Source organism: Lithobates pipiens, unplaced genomic scaffold (assembly GCF_037356315.1).
Source record: "Lithobates pipiens isolate NorthernLeopardFrog02 unplaced genomic scaffold, aLitPip1_a1.2 Scaffold_18, whole genome shotgun sequence".
Classification (NCBI taxonomy): domain Eukaryota; kingdom Metazoa; phylum Chordata; class Amphibia; order Anura; family Ranidae; genus Lithobates; species Lithobates pipiens.
The window spans coordinates 642,858,765-642,885,104 of record NW_027507758.1 but is presented as its reverse complement, the minus strand read 5'-3'; the positions used below and the strand labels follow the sequence as shown (position 1 = coordinate 642,885,104).

Below are 26,340 nucleotides of genomic sequence, written 5' to 3'. Positions count from 1 at the left end.
TTTATATATGGTGTTACAAGCTTTTTCCCACAGGTCAACTGTATAGGTGTATCCTAAGTCTTCTTCCCTTCTAATTAAAGGGATAGTCTTTATAAAAACACTTTTTTGTTGAAGAAGATTATAGAAAAGAGAGATCCCTTTTTGATGATGTATGGGGATATTAAGGAAGGACCAAGCCGATTAGGGAACATTATAGGTCCATGATGGGAGGTTGGAAATGCAATTCTTAGTTCGGATGTAGAGGAATAAATCTGAATTTGTCAATTGAAATTTCTTTTGAAGTGTAGGAAATGGTTTGATCTCCCCATTATCAAGTAGATCAGATAGATATTTAATTCCCTTCTCTATCCACGGTGTAAATGAGGTTGTCTTCATGAAATTATGTAGAGTATTTAGCAGAATTTGGACTTTGGTAGGAAGAGGGTGTGAGGAAGTTAGATGCAGAAATCGAACCCAGGATTTAAGTGTTGCTAATATTGTTGGGGAGATGCGAGAAGGTATCTTGGCTCTAAGTGCCATGGAAGGAATCCATATTGATTATTTCCTGGGATCTTAGCAGTTTCCATCTTCCCCCAAATTGTATATGGAGGAGATAGAAACCATTCCTTAGACTGTGTGAGAACCGAGGCTAAATAATAATCTTGGAAATCCACATACCCTGTTTCTTCACTAAGTTTGAATGAGCAAGTTTGAATCTAGATTTTTTACCCTGCTAGATGAATCTAGAAAACAGAGTCTGAAGGGATTGGAAAAATTTTAACAAAATTGGAATCTGGAGAGTTCTAAAAAAGTATAAAATTTGTGGAAGGTGAAGCATTTTAAATGCTGCCAAATGTCCCATCCATGAAAATTCATGGGATGCTAGTTTAGTGAGATTTTCTTGTAATGCATTACGAAGTGGAATATAATTATATTGGAACAGTGTTTTACATGAATTTGATAATTGAATACCCAAATATTTAATTGTACTTTCAGTCCATGTATAAGGGAATTTTAATTTAAGATGTTTAGTAGTATTTTCATCTATCCACAAGATCAATATACAAGATTTATTCGCATGTAATAAGAAACTTTGCTGAACATATTTAGTGTTTCCTGAATTTCCGGTAAGGATTTCACAGGATCAGTAATCATAAGAACAACATCATCTGCAAAAAGGTTGATTTTTATGTTCTTGTTCAGCAATGGTAACTCCTAGAATTTTTTTGTTGGACCTAATACTCTCAGCTAGGGGGGATAAGGGGCATCCTTGTCATGTACCATTTGTTATTGGGAATGGAGGTGATAAAGAATCCATAGTATACACTCGAGCCAAGGGGACAGAGTACAGGGCTAATATTGCGTTGTTGATTTGACCTGTTAAGCCAAATTTAGTCAGAAATGATGACAGGTATCCCCAATGAACTCTATTAAATGCGTCAAGCGACAGAAACAGGGATGGCGATTTGGTGAGTTCTACATGGTGTATTATATTTATCATTCTTCTAGTAGCATCCGATGCTTGTTTTCCTTTGGTGAAACCCGATTGATCTCTATTGATAAGAGAGGGTAACAAACTATCTAGTCTTTTGGCTATAAGTTTTGCATAAATTTCAACATCTAAATTGAGTAAGGAAATTGGTCTAAAATGTTTAGGTGAAGATGGTTCCTTATCTGGTTTTGGAAGAGTTACAACAAGAGCATTCAGCATTTCATTGGAAAATGATGAAGAATTGGCTGCTAAATTATAAATGTCACATAGTATAGGTGCTAGAGTACTTTGACATTTTTTTAAATATATTCCCCGTAAAGCCATCTGGACCAGGTGATTTCAAGTTAGGAAGAATACGGATAGTTTGTAGAATTTCAGGGATAGTAAAGGGAGAATTGAGAAATTCTAATTGTTGTGGGGAAATAGATGGAAGGTTGACACTCTCCAAAAAGGTGTCAATCTCCTCCTGAGAAGGTTGATGGGTATCGCCATCATTCTTAATGTTATATAAATCATTATAATATGAGCTAAATGCTTCAGCTATTGAAGAAGGCTTAAGCAATTTTTCATTAGTGTGAGGATGGTAGAGGAATGGGATTTTAGTCTTAGATCGATAACCTTTAATGCGTAATGCCATTGTTTTCCCCGCTTTGTTCCCTGTTGCATAAGTGGTAGCTCTGAATTTTTTATAGGATTTCTCATGTGTCTCTAGAAGTAGGGTTCTTAATTCATAACGTAACTGGAAAATGTGTGTTTTCATGAAAGAAGAAGGATCATTTTTATTGTGTTCCTCAGCTTTTGCTATCTCCTTATTCATCCATTCTCTGAGTTCTCTTTCTTTTAGCTTTAGAACCTAATTGCATAAACACCCCTCTCATAACAGCTTTATGAGCATTTCCATAATATCATTGGGTCAGATATAGATGTCAAATTAATTGAAAAGAATTCCGTAAGGTGTTGTTGGAGTGTTGTGGAGTAATTTTCATTTTGGAGAATATAGTTATTAGATCTCCATATATATGAATTTCATTGGGATGATGTGGTTGTTATAGACATGCTAATGGGAGCGTGATCCGACCACGTGGCCGTATGTATATGGGAGGATGAAATCTTGCCAAGCAGCCATTTATCTGTCAAGAATAAGTCAATTCTGGAGTAGGTATTGTGCCGTGGTGACAAATATGTGTAATCCCTTTCATTAGCATGTACACATCTCCACACATCAAATAAGTCGTTCGAAGTTATGAACTTATCAAGGGGAGAAGCATAGCGTTTGGACTTCGCAGAAGAATCCATATCATTGTTTGGAATCAAATTGAAATCTCCACATATCAGGAGGTGTCCTTTTTGAACTTTCTTCGCCTCCTCTATAGTTTTTTTTATGAAATGCATTTGCCTCATATTCGGAGCATAAATAGATACAAGGGTGTATTCAATATTGTTAATGGTACAAATCAAAAAAAATAGCGACCTTCAGGGTCAGTGATACAATTATCTAATTGAAATGTAATAGTATCTCTAATAGCTATTAACACCCCTCTTTGTTTTTTGGAGAATTTTGTTTGAAAAATATGAGGAAATTTTTATGTTGACATTTGGGAGATGCATCTTTAGCAAAATGTGTCTCTTGAACACATAATATGTCACAATTAAAGGGTAAGGCAGACCTCCACATAGAGATTTGTTTCGCTGGGTGATTCAGGCCCCTTGCATTTAGGGACAATATTTTGAAAGACATATTAATATATATCAAAATTAGATGTTACTATAATTCTATATATTCCTAAACGAATATTCTCTAGTTTCTATAACGCTTAAACTAAAGATCTAAGTATTTGTTATATGATCAGTTCACCGTTACTATTAAATCATGTACACAACAATGTCTTTTTTTTTTAACCCTATAAAAAAACGAGTTATTACTCTATTAGTAGAAAAAAAAATAAAAGAATAAAGATTTTTTTTTTACAAGAGTCAGCAGTAATCCACTGAAAGGAATGCTGACCAAGATAGGGGGTGAAGTTCAAGTAGTAAGGTATTGAGCATCAAACCAGACCGTATATGTCAGTAATGCATATGAGTTAACAGGCAGGAGTAGTTCATTTGTATCAAATTCTATTTTGTTCACGTTTTTGTCCAAAGTGGAACAAATTTGGTTTTTCCTTCAAGGCAGGGGTGTTATGTGGAAGATCAACTATAATACCCCATGTTTGGAGTAATTGCATGGCATCTTCAATGGTAGATATAGCAAAATGTTTCCCGTTGTAAGTGGTCAAGATAGTGGCTGGATGTGTCCATTTGTATGTGATCTTATGATTAGATAATGCCTTTGTTACAGTTTTGAGTTGTCTTCTCATTTGTAGTGTAAATTGCGAGATATCGGCAAATAATTTTATATCTGAGTATGGTGGTGGGAGAGTAGTTAGCTCCCTCGCTTTGGAGAGAATTTGCTCTTTAGCTGGATAGAAATGGATTCGCAGAATAACATCTCTGGGAATTTATTCTTCTATATGTTTTGGTTTGGGAATTCTATGAATACGATCGATTGTAATTTCAATCTGCGATAATTCTGGCAATAATGTAGAAAATAGTGTTAGTTACGTAAAGTCCATAGGTAGAACTGACTCTGGTATTCCTCTCATTTTAATGTTGTTTCGATGTGAGCGATCCTCGAGATCTGCCAATTTCTTCTTGACCCACGTGGAATCATCTTTTTGTTCTGTACATGCATCCACTAGCTCATTCACTGTTTCAATGCATTCCTCCATTTTGTTTTCAACGGAACGCAGTCTACCATCCATATGTTTCATATCGAGAGAATTTTTGAATCATGGAGGATAGATTAGATATATAATAGATGATTGTAATGACACAAGCATTTCTTTCATTGTGGTATCTATTACTGGCTGACCTGATGTTGGGAAAGCAGCTATAGATGTCTGTAATGAGGACATAGCATTTTCACTATGCAGAGCTGTGTTCACAGTATCAGCTGCCTGGCAAGATGAATACAGCTTCATCCACAATTTTGCGGGTCCCTGGGATGTTGGGGATAGATGAGAGGAGCCATTAGAATATGAGGATGATACAGTAATTCCTCTTCCATTTCAGGTGGATGGCTATCAGAAAGGTTTGTGTGAGTTTTATTGTTTTTCCTCACAGCTCCGGCGGCACCATATTGGATTTTTGTCAGCTCACCTCTTATATAGTTGCATAGTTAGTCAGGTTGAAAAAAGACCATCAAGTTCAACCACAAAAAAATAATAATATCATACAATCCTATATACCCAATTCTATACCCACAGTTGATCCAGAGGAAGGCAAAAAAAACCCCAGCAGAGCCATGATCCAATTTGCTAAAGCAGGGGAAAAAATTCCTTCCTGATCCCCTGAGAGGCAATCGGATTTTCCCCGGATCAACTTTACCTATAAATGTTAGTACCCAGTTATATTATGTACACTTAGGAAATAATCCAGGCCCTTCTTAAAGCAATCCACTGAGCTGGCCAGACCCACCTCTGCAGGGAGTCTATTCCACATTTTCACAGCTCTTACTGTGAAGAAACCTTTCCGTATTTGGAGATGAAATCTCTTTTCCTCTAGACGTAAAGAGTGCCCCCTTGTCCTCTTTGTTGACTGTAAAGTGAATAACTCAACACCAAGTTCACTATATGGACCCCTTATATATTTGTACATGTTGATCATATCCCTCCTTAATCTCCTCTTATCAAGAGTGAATAAATTCATTTCCTCTAATCTTTCCTCATAGCTGAGTTCCTCCATGCCTCTTATCAGTTTGGTTGCCCTTCTCTGCACTTTCTTCAGTTCCCTGATATCCTTTTTGAGAACTGGTGCCCAAAATTGAACGGCATATTCCAGATTAGGTCTTACTAATGATTTGAACAGGGGCAAAATTATATCTCTCCCTCTCTGGAGTCCATACCTGTCTTAATACAGGAAAGGACTTTGCTCGCTTTGGAAACCGCAGCTTGGCATTGCATGCTTTTATTGAGCTTATGATCTGCTAAAACCCCCAGATCCTTCTCCACTATGGATTCCCCCAGTTGTACTCCCCCTAGTATGTATGATGTATGGATATTCTTAGCCCCCAAGTGCATAACTTTACATTTCTCAACATTACACCTCATCTGCCACATAGTCGCCCAATTAGACAGAGCATTGAGGTCGGCTTGTAAATTGGAGACATCCTGTAAGGAGGTTATTCCACTGCATAGCTTGGTGTCATCTGCAAAGACGGACATTTTACTTTTGATCCCAGACCCAATATCATTTATAAAGGTATTAAAAAGTAAGGGTCCCAGCACTGAACCTTGGGGTACACCACTGATAACCTAAGACCATTCAGAGAAAAGCCTCATACACACGATAGGACTTTGTACAAACTTTCCCTTAGATTTTTGTACAAAAGGCGTCGGCCCTGAACTTGTATTGCCTACACACAGCAGGACTTTTTCAGCAAACTTTCACCAAATCACGTGGTTTTTCTGCTCTTTACCGCCACCTGTGATCAACTTCTGTATTGTTGTCTGATCTTTTGCATTGGTTCTGAGCATGCCTGTTTGTACTTTGTACAAAAGTCCTATGGTTTTCTGTACACACGATCAGACTTTGCTCCATCAGACTTTTGTTGCCAGAAAGTTTGTCCGTTTGCACAGCCAACAAAAGTCCAAAGAAATCCAAAAAAGTTTGTCCGATGGAGCGTACACACGGTCGGATGTTGCTTCAAAACAGCTAATTTGCATGTTTGTTGTCAAAAAGTCTGATCGTGTGTATGGGCCTTAAGAATCAATAACCACTACTCTCTGAATTCTGTCTTTCTATCCATTTACAAACTGATATTTCCAAACCTGTAGACTTTACCTTACACATAAGCCGCGTGTGCGGAACTGTATCGAATGCTTTCTCAAAATCCAAGTATACCACATCCACCGCCACCCCTCTGTCCAAGTATACCACATCCACCGCCACCCCTCTGACCAAGTATACTACGTCCACCGCCACCCCTCTGTCCAAGTATACCACGTCCACCGCCACCCCTCTGTCCAAGGTTTTGCTTACCTCATAAAAAGTAATCAGGTTTGTCTGACAACTTCTGTCTTTCATGAATCCATGCTGTCTTTTAGGCACCACATTGGCCCTGCGTCAATCCAGCGGTACTATTCTTGTCATTAATGAGTCCCTAAAAATTAGATACAATGACTTTGAAATTACAGAGCTCAATTCTTTTAGGATCCGTGGGTGAATGCCATCAGGTACAGGTGCTTTATCCACCTTTATTCTGTCCAAATATTTCTGGACCATATCACTTTTGAGCCATTGTGGATTTGGGGCTGCGTCACTGCCACCCCCATTATGGACATGAGCTTCCCCATGCTTCTTTGTATACACGGAGCTGAAGAAACCCACTCCAGATTATTTTGTAAAGGGCCTACGTGCTCAGACTTGACCTTTTTACTATTAATATATTTGAAGAATTTTTGGGGGTTTGTCCTACTATCTTTTGCAATCTGTCTTTTATTTTGAATTTTTGCATCCTTGATTTCCTTTTTACATATTCTGTTATATTCTTTGTAACATTTAAATTACACTAGTGTTCCTTCATTTTTATATTTTTTAAAAGCTGTTTTTTTTTATAGTTTATAGCTTTTTTTAACTTTGGCTGTGAGTCACATCGGTTTTATTTTTAGCCTTTTAAACTTATTGCCCATGGGAATATACTTTGCCGTGAGTTCACAGTCTTTTTGAAGAATTCCCATTTCTGTTCTGTGCCCATTGATGTCAATATTCTCTCCCAGTCTAAGTCCTGGAAAGCAGCCCTCATCCTTGGAAAATTTGCTGTCTTGAAATTAAGTGTTTTTATCTTTCCCGTATGTGATTTTTGCTTACAGCTAACATCAAATGAAATCATGTTATGGTCACTGCTACCCAGGTGTTCCTTTATATGAACAATAGTAATACGTTCTGCATGGTTTGAGATTACCAGGTCCAACAGAGCATCATTCCTAGTTGGGGCCTCAATAAACTGGACCATAAAATTGTCCTGTAATAGGTTTATACATTTTTGCCCTTTAACTGTCCCAGCAGTGCCATTAGCCCAGTCAATTTCTAGGTAGTTAAAATGCTCCATTATTATCACTGTCTCAGCCCTTGCAGCCCTTTCTATCTGTGCAAGGAGCTGAGTCTCCACCTCCTCATTAACACTGGGTGGTCTATAACAAACTCCAATGATTAACTTTGAACTACGCACATCTGTATGCAGTTCCACCCATAATGCTTCAGACTCATCACACTCTCCATCCACCAGGTCCTCTTTCTCACTCGCTTTGAGATCACTTCTCACATACAGACAGACCCCTCCACCTTTCCTTTTTACTTTGTCTTTCCAAAAGAGTGCATAGCCAGGAATATTAATAGCCCAGTCATGTGAGGAATGAAGCCAAGTTTCAGCAATACCGATTACATCATAGCTCTTCTGATGCACCAGAGCTTCCAACTCACCTATTTTTGTTGGCAGACTTCTGGCATTGGTGAACAAACATTTTAATGCATTAATATATTTTGACTGGTCACAACTATCCTCTTGGATGTTCCAAGATTACAACTAGGACTTGCTACTATATTTACCTTGGGTTTATATGCTTTGATTACCCTACCACTAATTCCCCTAATATTACCCTCTGGAATATGCTCCACGCTGACTATCTCTATCTCTGGACCCTCCCCCCATCGCCTAGTTTAAAAACCCCCTAACTTTTTGGCCATCCTTAATGCCAGCATATCTGCACCCTCCTCATTTAGGTGCAGTCCGTCCCTTCTATAGTACCGGTTATTGACTGAGAAGTCATCCCAGTCCTCCAGGCACCCAAACCTCTCCTTACTACACCAGCTCTTGAGCCACTTGTTTACTTCCCTAATCTCCCTCTTCCTTTCTGGTGTGGCTCGATGTACCGGTAGTATTCCTGAGAATACTACCTTGGAGGTCCTTTTCCTCAATTTAGCTCCCAAGTCCCTAAAATCATTCTTTAGGACACTCCATCTGCCTCTGACTTTGTCATTGGTGCCAATGTGCACCATGACAGCTGGGTCTTCCCCAGCCCCTCCCAGTAATCTGTCGACCAGATCCGTGATGTGCAGAACCCGAGCGCCCGGCAGACAACATACAGTTCGGCACTTCAGGTTGTTGTTACAGATTGGCCTCTCTGTCCTCCTAAGAATTGAGTCCCCTACCACCAGAATCTGTCTTTCCTTTCCCTGCGCTCCCCCCTCACTCTCAGGAGGAGTTCTTCCCCTGGCAGCTAGGAGAATCCCTCAGCTCCAGCAGTGCTGTTCCTTGACTGGGATCACTAATGTCACTCAATGGAGCGTACTTATTGGGATGCTCCAGCCCTGGATCAGCCTCCCTGGCACTTGCCCTTCTACCCTTTCTGACTGTCACCCATCTACTCTCTGCTAGTGCCTGCACCTCTTTGTCTCCATCCACCTCTGTGCTGGCCCCTGCCGTGTACATTCCTGGCTCTCATTTAGGGAGGGTCCTCTCAGCACTGACAGTTGCAGATTCAGAACCTGGGCTTCCAGGGAAACAATGTGCTTACATTTTGCACAGCAGTATTCGCCCTCGTTCAGATGATCAAGGAACGCATGTATGCTGCAAGATATACACCAAGTCGCCTCTCCACACCTGCCAGTAATCGTACCTATTAATTTAATGAGGATTAGAGATTATACCCAGTCCAAATTAACTAACAACTAGCTTCCTAACACTAATACTCAACAGGTACTCACAGACCAGCACACACCCACAAAACACAAGTACTAACGATACACACACACGCTACTCAGACAACACTCAGGTACTCACACTACAAAGGTACTATGACCCCTGTTATAATGCTGGTTTTTAACTCACCCCTTTGACCAGTTCCACTAACTCTGTTTTTTAACTCGCCACTTTGACCAGTTCCACTTAGACAGAGTTCCCACAGACTCCAGATGTGCAGGCTCACAATGAGTTCTACACAAAGTTATATAGACCTCAAGTACCTGTGCCCAATGAACCACTCCCCTTAATCAGTAGGCTGAAGGAAGTTAAGAAAAAAATAATATTTAAAAAGTGTCAGAAAAGGGTATTAAAAAGCTACAAAGAAAAGCCCCAAAAGAACCTAAAAATGCAACCCAGCAGTCACCAGCAGTCAAAAAGCAATACTTATTAACACACCACTCAAGGCTCCACTGTTCAGCTTACAACCAGCAGTTTGGCGAGTATAGAGTTCCCCTATAGTAAGCTATAAAGTATAGTATAAAGTTCCCTCATAGGAAGCCACAAAGCGTATAGCGTTCCCCGATAGGAAGCCACAAAGTATAGCATAGAGTTCCCCTATAGGAAGGTACAAAGTATAATATAGCGATCCCTGATATGCAAGTACAAAGAATAGTATAGCGATCACCTATAGGAAGCCACAAAGTATAGTATAGAGTTCTCCTATAGGAAGATACAAAGTATAGTATAGTGTGCCCCTATAGGAAGGTACAAAAAAACTTCTGCCTTTAGAATCACTTGCTTTCTTCTCTTGCCCAGGACTACATGTCCCATGAGGCATTGCTCCTCACACATTCAAGTTCTCAGGCATTTACTGACATGTATGGATGGTGTACTGAGCTGTATGTTCTGATGTGTAAAGAAATAATGCATTCTCTATGCAGGCCAATAAATTGACCAACTAATCGATTATGAAAATAGTTGACAACTATTTTCATAAATTGTCTAGATGTTTCAGCCCCACATCTCTGAATCTCCTACCAGATCATTTCTTTATTCATGGACCTTAGTCAGAGAGTGAGGAAACAATGAGAACTGTCTTTTATAGGAGTGACGGGGGGATTATAGGATGAGTGTCCCCACCCCATCTATCACTCATTGCCATCTTCCAAACACAAGAAGTCCTGCGCGTCCTTATTTAGTCCATTATTTAGTCATGAATAACTGGGAGGCTAAGCCCCACCAGAGGTCAGAGAGTGAGGATGGGGGGAGAACAACCAAGATGAAGACTGGACTGATCCTGATGACCACCACATTGGGTTATTGACTCCTCCCTCATTATAACTTTCTGTTTAACCACTTCAGCCCCAGAAGGTTTTACCCCCTTCATGACCAGAGCATTTTTGCAATTTGGCACTGTGCTACTTTAAATGGGAATTGCGTGGTTATGCAATGTTGTACCCTTTTTTCCCACAATTAGAGGTTTATTTTGGTGGTATTTGATCACCACTGGCATTTTAAATTTTTAGATATAAACAGAATACTTAATGAGGGACTCATCTACGCAGACAGCTTGTTAGGGGGGTATATAAGGCATTATCACTTTCTGTTTAAGGTTTGAGGATGTTATGACATTATTATCAACATGGAAAAGTCTGTGCTCCAATCAAATTATCAGATATAAAATGTCCAGCTGGTAGAAAATGGGTGTAAAAGAAGTCAGGACTATGTAATGTACAAATTATTATATAAGATACAACAGCTAGGATTTTATAGTATCAGAATAATGTAATGTACTACATAGAGTATATAGTGCAGGGGTCAGGAGTATGTAATGTACAATATAAATTATACAGTGTAAGGGTCAGGACTAGAGTTGAGTGGATACCTGGATGTTCGGGTTCGACCGAACTTTGTAAAAAAGTTTGGGTTCAGGGCCAAACTTGACCCCGAACCCAAATCCCATTGAAGTCAATGAAGACCCGACCTTTTGAGGACAAAATGGCTCTAAAAAAGTAATGGAAAGGGCTAGAGGGCTGCAAATGGCAACAAAATGCTAAGAGCATGGCAAGTGCTCTGAAAACAAATGTGGATAGCGAAATAACTTAAAATAACATAAAAAATAAATATATATATGCTGGAGGCCCCCTCTCAGAAGAAGAGGTACAGGAAGTGATTAAGAACCTCAGAAACTCAACGGCACGATGCCACACATATGGTGGTAATGCTCCAGAATACACCCTTTCTGGAAAAAAATATTCAATTTAATGGATAAGCTAGTGGGAAAATAAAATACTTTGAAATAAAAAAATAAAAAATTATAATCTTGACCTAGGAGGATGAGGTCCATATGGAGTAGAAGGTTGAGTGGCGGTGGATGTGGCGGTGTAGGTGGAAACGGCGGTGGAGGAAGACAAGGTAGCCAACACTGGTTTAAAAATACAACAATGGCTGGGTAAGGCTGGTGACATGTCGAATTCTGTCCCCCGTCGCATAGTGTCCGCTCTGTTTGCTCAGTATGTAGGACAAGGGGATTTAGAAAATCTCTGAGATGAAGAGCGCTGCGTGGTGAGTTCAGGGTCAAGCCACACCATCTGAGGTTCAAGCCGAGTCCTCTGTATCCCCCAGCCATGCACTAGTGATGGCCGTGAGCTGGTCTGGGTGCCACCCTGCTGTGAACATGGTTCCTCCTCCTCCATCTCCTTCTCCTCCACCTCGTTATCCTCCAGAACTGTGCCCTTGCTGCCGTGCAATTGTGTACCTTGCGTTTGTTGGTGCAGGAACCCATCCTCATAGCCACTTGTGAATGACTGCCCTGAAAGCCTTGCAAATGATCCCTCTTCCTCCTCCTCCTGTGCCACATCCTCTTCCATCATCGCCCGAAGCGTTTTTGCAAGGAGGCATAGAACTGGGATAGTAACACTGAGAACGGCATCATCAGCACTGGCCATGTTGGGTGAGTACTCAAAACAGCGCAACAAGGCACACAGGTCTCGCATAGAGACCCAGTTATTGGTGGTGAAGTGGTGCTGTTCCGCAGAGCGACTCACGCGTGCGTGCTGCAGCTGAAACTCCACTATCTCCTGCTGCTGCTCACACAGTCTGGCCAGCATGTGCAAGGTGGAGTTCCACCTTGTGGGCACGTAACATATGAGGAGGTGAGCGGGAAGGCCAAAGTTACGCTGCAGTGCTGACAGGCGAGCAGCAGCAGGGTGAGAACGCTGAAAGTGCGCACAGACGGCCCGCACTTTCTGCAGGAGCTCTGGCATATGGGGGTAATTTTTAAGGAACCTCTGGACCACCAAGTTCAGCACATGCGCTAGGCAAGGGATGTGCGTCAAACCGGCTAGGCCCAGAGCTGCTATGAGAGTTTGCCCATTATCGCACACCACCAGGCCGGGCTTGAGGCTCACTGCCACCAACCACTCATCGGTCTGTTGTCCCATGTCCCTCCACAACTCCTGCGCGGTGTGGGGTTTTTCCCCCAAACAGGAAAGTTTTAAAACTGCCTGCTGTTGTTTACCCCTGGCTGTGCTGAAGTTGGTGGTGAAGGTGTTACACTGACTGGATGAGGAGGCGGTAGAGGATGTGGAAGTGGAGTAGGAGGAGTTAGCAACAGGAGGCAAACTGAAGCACCCTGCAATCCTCGGTGGTGTATGGACATGCACCAAACTGCTATCCGCCTCAGGCCCAGCCACCACTGCATTTACCCAGTGTGCAGTTAGGGAGATATAACGTCCCTGACCGTGCTTACTGGTCCACGAATCCGTAGTTAGGTGAACCTTGCCACAGATGATGTTGCGCAGTGCACACCTGATTTTGTCCCCCACTTGGTTGTGCAGGGAAGGGATAGCTCGCCTGGAAACGTAGTGGCGGCTGGTCACGACGTACTCTGGGACAGCCAATGCCATCAGGCTTTTAAAAGTCTGCGTCTCCACCAGACGGAATGACAGTATTTCAAAGGCGAGGAATTTTGAAATGTTGGCATTAAGGGCCAGGGATCGTGGGTGGCTAGGGAGGTACTTCCTCTTCCGCTTCCATGGGACATTATGGAGATGTTTTCGGGTTGGCAGGTGCCACTGTCACTACAGAGATGGGTGAAGAGGCCAAGACTGCAGCAGAAGAGGAAGCAGGAGGAGCCAGAGACCTTTCTTGGTTTTTGAGGTGTCTAGTCCACTGCAGCTCGTGCTTTGCACTTAGATGCCTGGTCATGTAGGTTGTGCTCAGGTTGAGAATGTTTATGACTCGCTTCAGGCTCTGATTGCACAGCGTGCAAACCACTCGTGTCTTGTCATCAGCACATTGTCTGAAGAACTGCCACGCTAGGGAACTCCTTGGACCTGGCTTTGGTGTGCTCGGTCCCTTGTTGTGTTGGGCAGTAGCAGGCGTACTGTCTAGGGGATGGACGCTCCGCTTTTGCACCCTGCTCCCTCTTCTGCTGTGCTGGTGGCTCTATGCAACCACCACCTCTTCCTCCGAACTACACTGGTCACCTGCATGACGTTGATTCCATGTGGGGTCCAGGACCTCATCGTCCTCCACACCATCTTCCACCCAGTCTTCACCCCTGCCCTCCTTCTTGGTCTGCACAATTGCAAAAGGAGCAGCAGTTGGCACCCGTGTTTTGTCATCATCCGAGACGTGCTGCGATTATCCTCCCATGTACTCATCTTCAAACATAAGTGGTTGGGCATCGGTGCACTCAATCTCTTCAACTTCTGAGTCAGGGCTAGGTGGATGGCCCTGGGAAACCCTGCTAACAGAGTCATCAAAAAGCAGAAGAGGCTGCTGCATGATTTGGGGCTCAGACTGCTTGGCTGATTTGCAAGTGGGTGATGTGAAAGACTGATGGACATCGGCTGCAGGTGCCAAGTCTGATCTTTCATCAGGAGACTGGGTAGGGGAAAATGTCAAGGAACAGGAGGCCCTGTCAGCAACCCAATCTACTATCGCCTGTACTTGTCCTGGCCTCAACATTCATACAGCCGCATTAGGCCCAACCAAATACCGCTGCAGGCTCTGTTGTCTACTCACACCTGAGGAAGGTGTTTCACTTGTGCGTGTAGCTGGCACAGATCAACCACGCACAACCCTCTCCCTGCAACAGGAGCTCCACCAGTATCACCACAACCGGAGCCATGTCCCTTCTTTGACGTTCTCATATTTTCAAAATTTAGGATCTTGGCCTAAATGGGTGTTTTTGCAATAGCAGAATACACCCAGAGTATGTAAACATGTATCTTAGAGCTGCAGAAATGGCGAAAATGCTATTAAAAAAAATGTTTTTGCCCTAAAAAAATTTTTTAAATAGCACAATAGAAGAAACATATATAAATTGTGTAACACGCACCTCCACATATGCAGAAAACACTGCAAAGTTGTTGTTTTTTTTGCACTAAATGGGTGTTTTTGCAATAGCAGAATACACCCAGAGTATGTAAACGTGTATCTTAGAGCTGCAGAAATGGCAAAAATGCTATTAAAAAAAAAGCTTGCAGATAAAAGTTAGATTTTCTCTGGCACTGGGCTCATGGCAGTGTAAAAAGACTGTGCATTGCAACCCAACCAGGTAAATCTGTGTAGATCGCTGAGTTATTAGAATACATTTCTGAATCTGGACTCCTAGATAATTCTCTCACCCTCAAAGCAGCAACAGGAACCTTGCCCTACACTGTCTATCTTTTCTCTCAGTGCAGTGTAAAATCGCTGACTAATTAGAATAGATTTCAGAATCAAGACTCCTATGGTATTCTCTCCCTAACAGCAGCCAGGAACCTTTCCCTACACTGTCTAAAGCAGAGTGACGTGCTGTGCCGTGTGCCTCTAGCTTAAATAGAGGCTGGGTCACATGCTGCACTGGCCAATCACAGCCATGCCATTAGTAGGCATGGCTGTGATGGCTTCTAAGGGCACACCAGTTAAAGGAATGTTGATTGGCTGCTGCAGGGCTTTTTAAAATGCGCCATTACATTGCCGAACACAGGACCCGAACCCCAACATACAGTCAATTGTTTGGGTTCGGGACCCAAAAAGCCAAAAGTTTGGTACGAACCCGAACTTTACAGTTCGGGTTCGCTCAACACTAACTTTGAGCAGTCCAATAAATGTTTAGATAGCTTAGCTGTGTCCTCAAGTCCCTACAATTCACACAATAGGTTTTGTTGGACAAGGTGTCGGCTATTGAATTTTGTCTTCATGGTTGTATATTGTCCAAACAGTCTTCACTTGAGCACAATGGGGTTTTCTAGTTAAGGGCTATTTCCATGTGATCATTCCTTATGCAAGTTTGGTCTTCTCAATCTAAGGAACAAAATAAGTACACATCTTTTTGTTTGGTGACAAAAGCTACCATTGTTCCAGTCTCTTGTTTTAACACAGGGTTTGTAAAAGTTACAGATAACTAATCCCCTGAACATTTGGGAAAACAAAAAGTGTGAGATCCTGTATTTTGTTTTAAAGGTTTCCAAAAGTGTAACAGTTCAATAATATCAACATTATAGTTCATCCACTTTTTGAGGCCTACTGATATCTCTCATCTCTGACAGTGAATATTAAATGTATTTCTTCACGAATTCACAACAGTCTGCTGTCTCTTGCCATCTCCTATACAATGTCTGCAGTCTCTGACTGTCTCCTGTACTATGTATGCAGTCTCTGATCATCTCCTATATTATGTCTGCAGTCTCTGACCGTCTCCTGTACAATATCTGCCGTCTCTGACCGTCTCCTGTACTATGTCTGCAGTCTCTGACCATCTCCTGTACTATGTCTGCTGTCTCTGACCTCCTCATTATTATAACAAAGTTTTGTAGAAAAGATCACACCATAGAAAGTAGAAAATAAACCTGGATATGAAGGTAAAATTTGAGTATGAGGAACACCTTAACAATTACCACCATTTTATTTTCCAGGGCCTCTGCTTTCAGAAAATATATGTTTGGAGGTTTGATCTAATCTTCAGGTCCAAAATCTCCATATTACCATGTGTGCAAAAATAATGGAAAACCAGCTCTGGCAGTGAAAGGGTTAATGTGAGCTAGATGGGATCACTCTGCTGTGGTCACACTCTAAACATTAGAGCGCCCCATAGCTGCAGCCTGGTAATAACATTGCTAGGAGGTCTATTCATTTATCTGCTACATACTTCCCATCTTTATATAAACGTCTCCTGACATTTAGGGGTCTATTCATAAATAATTTACATAATAATTCACCCAATGAAAATACATGTACATTCCTTCTGTGTGAATGGGGGTAAAAAACAAATGTTATTAGGCGATATGCTGTGCTGGTCAAAAGTTTGACATTGATTTAAAATGGAAAATATGAATTCAGCCAGTAGAGTTTCTTCTGTTATAAATCAATGGTTGGTTTAATTAATTTACATTCTTAGATATGTACTGTACTCATGTAACCATGCCTAACAAAGGAAATTAAATAGTCTATTTATAAAACAAACTCTGAAAGAATGTGACATGGATTTGCCCACCAAGTATCACACATTTCTTGTCATATTTAAGTTAATACCGTGATTCCTATGATCATCAGATCCATCGAGGGGCCATAATGTGACATTTTTCCTGAAATGCCTCAAAAAAGAAAGAATAGTACAATACTGCACTATGGGCACTAGAGAGAGAAAACTATCCTAGGAAAGTACTGTATGAAGGAAAATACAACCAACATTTGTCAAGACTGGATTGATCGCTTCTCACATTTGTCCAAAAGTTATTTTAAAAACAGACCTCTAATGCCGGGTACACACGATCGGACTATCCGGCGGACTTGGGCCGGTGGACCAGAGTCCTCCGGACAATCCGCCCGTGTGTAGGCTCCGGCGGACTTTTTCTTTCCAAAAGTCTGGCGGGCTTAGAAAGAAGTTTTGACTCAAAATCACAATCCGCCGTCTGTGTGCTAGTCCACCAGACTTTTGAAATGAACGGACTTGTCCACATGGAGAAAAGTCCATTCATTTTGAACGTGGCTCCAGGTAGGCGGGACCTCCATTGGCGAGATCGACACCTCGCTAGCCCTGTCACCTGGTATGGATTTAAAGGGGAATCCCTACGCCAAAAAAACAGCGCGGGGGTTCCCCCAAAGTCCATAGCAGACCCTTATCTGAGCACGCAGCCTGGCCAGTCAGGAAAGGGGTTGATGAGGACAAGGGCCTCTTCCCGACAACCCTGGCCGTTGGTTGTTGGGGTCTGCGGCCGGGGGGCTTATCAGAATCTGGGAGCCCCCTTTAATAAGATACCGGGCCCCCTACCCTATGTGAATGAGTATGGGGTACGATATACCCCTTTCCCATTCACCTGGTGAAAAAAAGTGTAAATAAAAAAACAAGTTTTTAAAATAATTTATTAGACAGCTCCAGGGGTCTTCTTCTGTCTTGGGGGGTCTTCTCGCCAGACTCCTCCGCTATCTTCTGCTAGCTCTTTTACTAGCAGAGGAGCCTGGCTTTCTTCTTCGTCGTCGCCGCCGTCCAGGGGTCTTCTTCCGACTTCGGGGTCTTGTCCCGCTCCTCGGTTCTTCTTGCCGGGCCTCCGCTATCTTCTTATAGCTCTTTTACTAGCGTTGGCCCGGTCTTCTGTCGCCGCCTCCTTCTTCTCTACTTCTTCTTCCTTGTGACACGACGCTCTCTCTAGCCGCAATGGCAGGGACGCGTTGTGCGGCGACTTATATAGGGACAAGCATCCTCAGGGACTGTGACATCATAGGGGCGGGGTCACAATGTGACATTACCCGGTGACCCCACCCCTTGTCCCTATATAAGTTGCCGCACAACACGTCCCTGCCATTGCGGAGGAGGAGAAGACCGGTCCAACACTAGCGAAAGAGCTATAAGAAGATAGCGGAGGCCCGGCAAGAAGAACCGAAGAGCGGGACAAGACCCCGAAGTCGGAAGAAGACCCCCGGATGGCGGCAGCAACGAAGAAGAAGAAAGCCGGGCTCCTCCGTTAGTTAAAGAGCTAGCAGAAGATAGTGGAGGAGTCCGGCGAGAAGACCCCCCTAAGACGGAAGAAGACCCTTGGAGCTGTCTATTAAATTATTTTAAAAATTTGTGTTGTTTTTTTATTTACACTTTTTTCACCAGGTGAATGGGTAGCGGTGCAATGTACACCATACTCATTCACATAGGGTGGGAGCTGGTATCTGGGGGCCCCCTTATTAAAGGGGCTCCCGGTTTCCGATAAGCCCCTCACCTGCAGACTCCGACAACCAATGGCCAGGGTTGTCAGAAAGAGGCCCTTGTCCTCATCCACATGGGCACAAGGTGCTTTGGGGTGGGCCCCCCATGTTGAGGGCATGTGGCCTGGTATGGCTCAGGAGGGGGGCCGCCCGCTCCTCCCTACCCCTTTTTCCTGACCGGCCGGGCTGCGTTCTCGGATAAGGGTCTGCTATGGACTTTGGGGGGACCCCCACACCGTTTTTTCAGCGTAGGGGTTCCCCTTTAAATCCATACCAGGCGACGGGGCTAGCAATGTGTCGATGGAGGGGGCGACATTCACTTTGCTCACTCACCTTCGCTAGTCCCATCTACCTAGAGCTGCGTTCAAAATTAACGGACTTACCTCCGTGTGTGGGCAAGTCTGTTCATTTCAAAAGTCAGGCGGACTCCCGCCATAGTCTGGCGGGTTGTCCGCCAGACCTAGCCCACCGGCAAAGTCCAGTCGTGTGTGGGCAGGTCCGCTCGTTCAGAAAGTCCGGCAGACCTCAGCTGCAAAGTCTGGCAGAGTCCGGCAAAGTCTCTTCTGTGTGAGATCTCTCATGTGTGTAAAGATTGGACTTAACTGAAAAACATTTCCCGCACTCAGGACAGGAATATGGCTTCTCCCCTGTGTGAGATCTCTAATGTATGGAAAGATTGCATGTCTTTGAAAAACATTTCCCGCACTCAGGACAGGAATACGGCTTTTCTCCTGTGTGAAATCTTACATGCACAATAAGATGGGATTTAGAATAGAAACACTTCCCACACTCAGTACAGGAAAAGCTCTTCTCTGTTGGAAGGACGGCACCGTCTCGCACAGTCCGAGGTTTCTCAGGATAAGAGGAATACGATGGTCCATCTACACTGTGGTTCATCTGTTTTGAGGCCTACTTGAATTTTAACATCTCTGCAAGTAGATTATAAAATGTATTATTTCTTCATCATAATTGCAACAGTGGATGACCCTCTTTGGGGTCTCTGAGGTGTCCTCCTGGCAATTATTGGCTGATTTATATATCCCCTGATGAAGCCACAAGGCAAAACATGTTGGGATAATAAACGACCACTCAATCTCTGCTCAACTGGAACCCTCTATATATGATCCCTATAATGGAGATGTTCAACATAACCCAACAATTTGTTATGTCCTATTATTGATTTTAATCATGTTTCCAATAAACATTATTATATTTTAATATTATGGTTTCCATTATTATTTGTATAATCCTGTTGCAAGCTTCCCCCCTTTTTTAATATTTTATCCTAAACTAATACTTCACTACTGTGTGGTAACGACGGAAGCAGTCCTGGATGCAGAGACCAGTTTGCCCAGGACAGGAGGAACAGAAATAATGGGTGTCACACCTAATTTTGCATCTGCTACAGACACAACATATTTTTTGTGGTGCTCTTTGGGTCGGGGTACCGGGAAAGACATCAGGAAAATGCCTCTCATGCAGCTGGGTCACTGCATCTGGATTTCGGCCACAGCACCTTCTGGATACAAAAGGGGATATAACAATCACTTCTTGAAACTATAGGAAGGATCCGCTTGTTCCTGTTGTTTTGTACAACACAAAAGCATTGTACAGAGCCAATTTAAATAAATATTGTCAGATATTTATACTGAAATAAATAAACAGTATTATATTCATGGAATTATGCAAAAATCTATAGTTAAGGATATTTTCACATCTTTCCACAAATCAACCAAAAAAATAAAAATTGGTTTATCCATGCTAGTTTGAAGACAAGAATGAATACAGCGATGTGCTAAAATATATATATTTATTAACTAAAACTTCAGTGTAAAATAATATCAAATATAATTGGTGATAATACAAAAAGATATAGCTTCAAATATATGGGTGATACAGATGATGAGAAATTTTACTATAAGCTCTTGTTACAAAATATCATGTTTCAAACTTCATGATGGCTTAGTAAATAGCTTTCTGTGGCTCTATAGCAGGGGTTTACAACCAGTGGCGGAGCCCTCTGATATGGCCCGCAAACTCCTGCTCTGGGATAGAATAGAAAGAATACTGTTATTAAAGGTCAGTTTATTACTAAAATCACAGTGTATATATGGGCATAACTTTTCTGCAGTGGTTACTAGGCTGTTTTCAAACTGATCCGCAGGTACAGAGCAGTTTACCTGCATGTTACCTGCACTTCTATTATTATATAACCTAGAGAATATAATAGAAGTCTATTGCAAACTTCAGGAAAGCCAAAGGTACATTGCGTTGCACACGTGGTGTGGGTAAACCGCAGCAAATCAGTGTGAAAGCAGCCCTGGACCCCTTTCACATGGTCAGTCCGACAGACCAACCAATTGGACACTCCATTCACCTCTAAGTAGTGGCAGACATAAACTGACTTGTGCTAAAAAGTATTTTGGGCTGTGTCCGTTTCTGCTCTGCATTTGCACATGCCATCCACCCGCTCTGCTCATTGTGGCCCGTGACCGGTTACCAAGTCGCTTAAGTGGCCCTCACTCTTCAAAAGGTTGGGCACCCCTGCTCTATAGACTTATGAAAACACACTAGTTGTTGAATTTAACATGTGATTTCTTCTCAAAACAAAGACCTTCAAGCTTAAACCTCTTTTACAGTATATGGACAATTTTGTTAACCATATACAAACTTGGTAGATTAACCAAGACTCATTTTTAAATTAAGATAAATTTAGTATGAATCTATGGTTCAACACATATAGCTAATCCAATTCTAAGCCCTTGTACACATGGTCGGACATTCCGACAACCAAATCCGTTGGATGAATTCCGACGGATTTAGTCCGGAAGTGGTCCGGAAGTAGTGTTGCATACACATGGTCAGACTAAGTTGTTGGAATTTCCGGTTGGCAAGAACGCGGTGACGAAAGCCGCGTACGATGGGACTAGAAAAGGGAAGTTCAGCACCACGTCCGGCACCCTTTGGACTCCTTCTGCTGATCTCGTGTTTATCGCATGTTAGTAGAAGTTTGGATAGAGACGATTCGCGCTTTTCAGATTTGTGCTTCAGATCGTTACTGCTCTTCAGTTTGTGCTTGATGCATATCTGATTATCAGCGTGTGTAGTCAGTTAGCATTCAATGCTCATTGTGGACTATATTTTGGTATAATACGCTTTGATTTTCATTGCTTATTGTCTGCTCGTTTCTGGTTTTCAGTTCGTTCTTTCAGGCCTTGCTGTTTATCGGTGCTTTCTGTTGTCCGTTCTGACCAGCTGACCGTTTTCAAGCCATATTTTGCATACATACTCGTCGTAGAGTTCGTGCTGTGCAGGGGCTTGGTGTTGGGCTTTTAGCTTTGACACAAGTCTGGTCCATAAACAGGGCAAGGAGGAGTTTGTGGACCAAGAATTGGTTGCTCCAGTGTGACCAGTTCTCGCACATGCCTTTGCTCCGTGAGAATAATCCTGATGATTTCAGGAATTATCTCCGGATGACGGACCCCGTTTTTCACCATCTGCTGGCTTTGCTTTCCCCTTATATCAGCAGGCAGGATACCTGCATGCGGCAAGCCATCACTCTGGAGCAGAGGCTCATCCGTCTCCCAGCTACACAGTTAAGCCTCATACACACGAATGGACTTCAAACAAACGTTTCCGTGGATTTCTGTCCAAAGGGTGTTGGCCGTGAACTTGTATTGCATAAACACGGCAGGACATTTTCAGCCAACTTTCACCAAATCACATCGTTTTTCTGCTCTTTACCGCCACCCTTTGGTCAACTTCTGTATTGTTGTCTGATCTTTTGCATTGGTTCTGAGCATGCGTGTTTGTACTTTGGACTTAAGTCCGATGGATTTCTGTACACACCATCGGATTTTGCTCCATCGGACTTTTGTTGCCGAAAAGTTTGTCTGTTTGCAGAGCGGACATTTGTCCGATGAAAACTGTCATTTTTTTTCCGAAGGGGCGTACACAGGGTCGGATGTTGCCTTAAAATAGCTAATTTGCATGTTTGTTGTCAAAAAATCAGATCGTGTGTATGGGCCTTAAGAGTGATCCGGGGGGGCTGTAGATCTGCCTGATCCCATTTACACTGCAGATGGCCCGGTCCCCCCACCAAGTGTGGTTCCTGGGCTCTCCTGCTCATCCTGGGAACCTGAGACCACATCCAGGAAGGAAGCCAAGAGAGAGGAGACTGGTGACCGTCCATCCCCCGAACTCCTCTGAATGAAGCCGGCAGTCCTCATTGTTTCCTCATTTCCCGGATGATACCACCAAGGAAATATCTAACTGAGCGCCATCTGTGCATTGGAGGGTAGAGGTTTAATGAGACACCCCCCATGTCTCATTAAAAGGACCTGTCACCTGCCCAATGATATCACATGGGGAGTTTGTTATCCACTTGTGATAGAAATACAGTTGAATAAAAAATAATAATAAACAATTTAAAAAATATGAATTATAAAAAAATTATTTAAAAAATTAAACAAGTAAAAAAAAAGACAAAATGTATATTAAAAAAATGAAAAGTGACCCCCATTGCCCCGCACACACCTGTAAACGCACCCATACTGTGTATATGTGTATGTAGAGCGTGATTGCACCACACATGTGAGGGATCACCACGAATGTCGGAGTGAGAGGAATAATTCTACCACCAGAGATCACACTTAAAAATTCTACTAAAATGTATTAATAAAAAAAGTTACTGCACACACCGGCAAATGCAAATATTTTATATACCTTTTTCCCCTTTTTTATAAGTAATAACATACCCTCTATTATCAACTGCATAGAGAGCTGGGAGAGATAAAAAGCAGTACACTGGTCTTCCCAGTAGATGAGATGTGCCAGCAGAAGTCTAATCTTTGGAGGAGAGCAGGCTGAGTTCTCAGTACAGCCCGCACATTGACCACACTGTGCTCATGCCTAGTGTGATCAGTTTTTAATAGGAAAGCAGAGGGAGTGGCAGGATCACCAGAGATTTCACACAAAGGAATCAATACGAAGAGAAGAGGAGAGTTCTTCATACCAGTACATGGGACAGCAGGCACATATCAGGAATATGACGTGTTGGGGTTACATGCTCTCTAACTTATGTCCTTCAGTGTGTACTGTACTGATAAGTGTATGATCTCAGGTATTAGTATGAAATCATTCCTGATGAAGGAAGCTAAGGGGACTATAAATAGAAAATGTGCTGGAAGAGCATGACAAGCATTGTCCCAGCTGTTATAAATGTGTGATATAATTGTATTGATGTGATTTCCTATGATCGCCAGCTCCATCTAGAGACTGGAATAAGTATTCATTTTCTGAAATACCTCCATCTGGAAAATTAGAGCAATACCACATTAGTGCCACTAGATGGAACCAATGGTAATAGGAAATCATTGTATGAAATAAAATATGAGGGATACTTTAGATTCCGGGGCTTGTTCTGCCGCCTCTCTTTTCTTCCAAGACTACATCTCAGTACACACTTCCTACAATTATTACTGGACTTTCTTTGACATGTTGTCCATAGAGAGAAGACGCCCCGTCACAGTCTCCGAATATCAACACATTTCACAAGTCTTTATTATGCTGAATATTGTTTCTACAATCGCATGTTACTGATGATTGGAGTCACTGCCCCTTTGTGTATTCCAAGGCCTTTGTGCCATCGGACTTCACCTCTCTTAACATAACATGTTTTTAGAATTACAAAAAAAAATGACCTCACAGCGGGAGGAATGCGAGCAACATTCATTCATTCATTCAATGATTTTTTTTTTATATTTAGAAAAGCTACAAAATGAGAGGAAATTACTACATTTTTATTTTTCTACTGCTATCAATGGCCGACACGGTACAACACTTCATCCATGTCTTTGGTGATCTCTGATCTCCTTATCAACTGTTTCTTCCATGATGGAGATCAGCCATGGAGTATATCTGAGGTGTATATCAGGGTGTGCTTCTTCCCCACATGAGAGCTGTGATGTCCAGCAACATTCATATAGAAGACATTTCCCGCACTCAAGGCACTAATACACCTCGAGGGTTGTGTGGGATCCCCGATGTACAGGAAGACAGGACTTCAGTGAGGAACAATTCCCTCACTCAGGACAGGAATACGGCTTCTCCCCCCTGTGAGATCTCTGATGTTTGTAAAGACTGGACTTCTGTGAAAAACATTTCCCGCACCCAGGGCAGAAATACGGCTTCTCCCCCGTGTGAGATCTCTGATGTGTATTAAGATCAGAGTTCTGTGAAAAACATTTCCCGCACTCAGGACAGGAATACGGCTTCTCCCCTGTGTGAGATCTCTGATGTGTGGAAAGACTGGACTTTTTTGAAAAACATTTCCCACACTTAGGACAGGAATACAGCTTCTCCCCTGTGTGAGATCTCAGATGTGTGGAAAGAAGGGACTTATTTGAAAAACATTTCCCACACTCAGGACAGGAATATGTTCTCCCCTGTGTGAGATCTCTGATGTGTGTAAAGACTGGACTTCTGTGAAAAACATTTCCTGCACTCAGAACAGGAATACGGCTTCTCCCCTGTGTGAGATCTCAGATGTGTGGAAAGATGGGACTTCTGTGAAAAAAATTTCCCGCACTCAGGACAGGAATACGGCTTCTCCCCCGTGTGAGATCTCTGATGTTTGTAAAGATTGCACTTCTGTGAAAAACATTTCCCGCACTCAGGACAGGAATACGGCTTCTCCCCCGTGTGAGATCTCTGATGTTTGTAAAGACTGTACTTCTGTGAAAAACATTTCCCACACTCAGGACAGGAATAAGGCTTCTCCCCTGTGTGAGATCTTATATGCAAAATAAATATAAAAAAATATTTAAATTATAACGGAAACACTTCCCGCACTCAGTACAGGAAAGGCTCTTCTCTGTTGGAAGGACGGCCCCGTCCCTCACAGTCTGAGGTTCCTCAGGATAAGAGGAATACGATGGTCCATCTACACTGTGTGGTGCCGGATGGACATTTGAGGTAGTCGGGTTTTCTCCTGGACTATACTGTGTGATGTCCTCATCTTCTACTTTACAGTCTGGAGACAAAGTGAGACAATCCTCTGAGGTTTTCCTCATCTCCCGTCCATCTACTAAAATAGAAATACAAAGATTATTACTAGACATGAGCAGATTGGAGCACAGCAGGAACCAATCAGATCATCAGATATAAAATATCCATCTGGTAGGAAATGGGTGTAACAAAAGAGAATACATATTATGTGTATATATAGCAGTGGGGGGAGGGGAGAGAGCAGAAGTCAGGACTATGTAATGTACAACATATTGTATAAGATACAACAGATAGGACTATATAGTATCAGAATGATGTAATGTACAACATAGAGTATATAGTGCAGGGGTCAGGAGTATGTAATGTAGAATATAAAGAATACAGTGTAAGGGTCAGGACTCATAATATTGGTATTCAGTAATCAGTGGAAGATGAAATGATTACATGAGACAAGTTGCAGAGGTCCCACACCGCTGCCTCCCATCTCCTGAGACTGCACTCAGTGACTTGGGTCTGAGACTATACAGACATATCCCTCCACCCGGCACAGCCAGCAGACAACACAACAAGTAATCCTGGGGGGATTGTTCTGTCAGAGATCTTGCCATACCCGGGTATGGGGCAGAAGACCCAAATCACATACCCCAGGTGCCTAGATCTAGTAACATCTATGGGGAAAATGAACATTTTGCTGCCAGCTGATCCCCAGAATCTCCATAAATCCAGTCTAGATACATAAATTGTGTCGGCAGCACAGAGAAGGAAGATTATCGGAGAGAAATCCAGGAATACAGGACGGGGAACACAGCTCAGGAAAGTGACCAGGGGATTACAGGCTGATATCACCCAGCCCCCGCCCTACTCTGGACCAATCAGTGAGCAGTATGGGTGGAGG

General features: G+C 42.6%; 1 protein-coding gene across 1 annotated transcript in view; it reads right to left on the bottom strand.

Moving 5' to 3' along the window:
• The window catches only part of LOC143989756 (gastrula zinc finger protein XlCGF66.1-like), a 99,215-nt gene that overhangs the window by 71,306 nt on the left and 1,569 nt on the right, over positions 1-26,340 (bottom strand). The gene's annotated exons all lie outside the window — the stretch shown is intronic.